Source organism: Halictus rubicundus, unplaced genomic scaffold (assembly GCF_050948215.1).
Source record: "Halictus rubicundus isolate RS-2024b unplaced genomic scaffold, iyHalRubi1_principal scaffold0089, whole genome shotgun sequence".
In the NCBI taxonomy this organism is placed as follows: domain Eukaryota; kingdom Metazoa; phylum Arthropoda; class Insecta; order Hymenoptera; family Halictidae; genus Halictus; species Halictus rubicundus.
In genome coordinates, this window is record NW_027488630.1 from 293,656 (window position 1) to 296,089 (window position 2,434).

Consider the following 2,434-nt stretch of genomic DNA (forward strand, 5'->3'; position numbering starts at 1 on the left):
CAGAGGTTTATATATAATTAAATGTTATTACATTTTTAGAAAAAGTAAAAGATCTGCTTATTGACCAAGAGCTTGACTTGAGTCGATTGCAAAATGGTATAGCATCTCGAAGACGTCGTACAAATGCTAATATTAATCATAGAAAAGAAATAACAAGTGCTCAAGAAGAATATAATGCTGGAAGGTATGTGTCTTTTTCTCTAGTTCCAACTGTTTACTATTTGTTACTAACATGTTTACTATTTGTCCATATACATATATGTATGTGTATTTTACATTTGAATGTATATGATTTTTAGATTATCTTTAGAAGAATTTTTAAATATGTTTACTCATAATGAAAAAACTTTTCAAATTAATAAAGTTATCACATTGGCAAGTATGTAGCTTATATATCTTATGTCTTCGCATAGAAGATATTCCATACAATTAACATGTTTTTCTTGTACAGATGAAGATAGTAATGATGAGATTGAAGGTATCAATTATTTTGATATAAGTTATGGACCGGTGGAGAAAGGTAAATAAATTTGCTTTATTATATAGTACGTACAACCTTCAATATAAATACGACATATTATTCAAAATAATATATATTATTAGCAGAACGAGTGCATAAAAAAGACAGAAGAACGTTACCAAATACGGCTTTGACATCATCGGGTTCTCTGAAAACAAAAGACACAAAAGTTACAGGTAATTTCATATGTTTTTTTGTTAGCATAAAAGAATTAATTTATTTTTCACTTGTTGCGTTTTTATGAACTCAATGCTATTTCCTGATATAAAATAATTTATAAAGTTTAATATTTGTAGAAAATTATCTCAACGAACCCCAGCAATGTATTTTACACAGCAGCATAGTAAATATACAAAGTGCACAAAATCTCCATGACAAATTTGACAGCAATCATATTGACGGTAATTTATTTGACTTTACATATCTGTATCCTATATAGAGCCAAAGTGTACTATAACCAGGTAGAACCTATAAGGGGGTAGTATACCTTCAGATTTTTACTAGAAAGGAACTGGAATCTTATGAGATTTTAGGTCGAAACATGAGTCTGCGCCATGTCGTTGTTTGAGCTTATAAGATCATATTTTGAGCTGGGTGAGGGCTCATTCTATAGAGGAAGGTTAAATACCGCGCTCATCATATTATATTATTTTTTGATATAGTACATGCAAATTGTGTTCTTTAAAATGTCACAAATAAATAGTACATACCATTTTAAAAAAGTGCATCCACAATTGCTAAATGTATAATTAGATGGAAAAAGTCTATGAGAAATTAGACTTTCCCACACTATTTAATTTTCTTTTCTATAAAATGTGGCACTAACGATTCTCAATATATAATTCATCCCAATTGAGTGGGACGTCCTGTATACTATATATTAACAATCCAATTTATATTTTTCTAGATGATGACATTTATGAAATTCTTGAAGATAGATTTTGGTATGATAAAACGGAAAATCAAGTCAGTAATGATAATAATAATCGAAAAGAAGGGTATTGCATAATCTGCTTTGTTAAGAAAGCAACACAAGTTTGCGTTCCATGTGGTCATCTTGCATGCTGCATGATATGCATCATGCGACTAGAGTGTAATAGATGTCCCACATGTAATGATAATTTTAATACACATGTGACACTGCGCCTTCCATGATACATATATATATAACTTATCGTTGCTGAGATGTTTGACTGTTTTCATGAAGCCTTATAATGTTTACATTTGACGTAGTGAGCATATCCTCTAATACGTCCCAGAATGAATCTAAGGGAATGAACACAGGCAAGTATCTCAGCAACGGTAAGTTTTTAGACAAATATACTTTAGTATTTTTATACTCAGGATACGCCAGAAGGATCGAGATTTAGTTAACGTCGAGTTAACAGTCGAGTATTTAATTAACATCTTTATTCAACATCAGTGTACATTTGTTTCTGACTATCATTTTCCAGTGAAATACAGTTATTTATTAGTAGATCCATACGTTCTAGTTTCAACATTTATACAGTCCACTCCACTTACTTTCAAATTCAACCGTTTCTCATTCATCCAGTTCTTCCAATTTCCATTCACTCTCTCTTTTAGCGATCCTAAAATGTAACAATGGTTTTTTGCAATTATCTCGGAAACTAAGTCCGAGCGATGGGCAGATGTGTAAAAAGTTGTTCAGCCCGACACATAAAAAAGATCTGCTACACTTTAATTTCGAAGTTTTTCTAAAATTATACGCGGCTGACGAAGGTCGATGTTCTTGTTGACTAGTTCTTTTACTGTAAAAAAATTTTTTCTTTTGATTGAATAAGAATTAAATATTTCTAACAATATACTATTAAAAAAATTCAAGGAACACTGAATTGTGGCCTACTTTTCATTTCAAATATGATACGACGATGAAAAAATAGGATATACTTC

General features: G+C 30.6%; 1 long non-coding RNA gene across 1 annotated transcript; it reads left to right on the top strand.

The window, feature by feature from the left end:
• The first annotated feature begins 1,510 nt into the window (after positions 1–1,510).
• On the top strand, positions 1,511–1,886 carry LOC143363668 (uncharacterized). The gene is made up of 2 exons (XR_013083870.1): positions 1,511–1,571; positions 1,828–1,886. It is a non-coding gene; the product is annotated as an uncharacterized LOC143363668 (long non-coding RNA).
• The last annotated feature ends 548 nt before the right edge of the window (positions 1,887–2,434 follow it).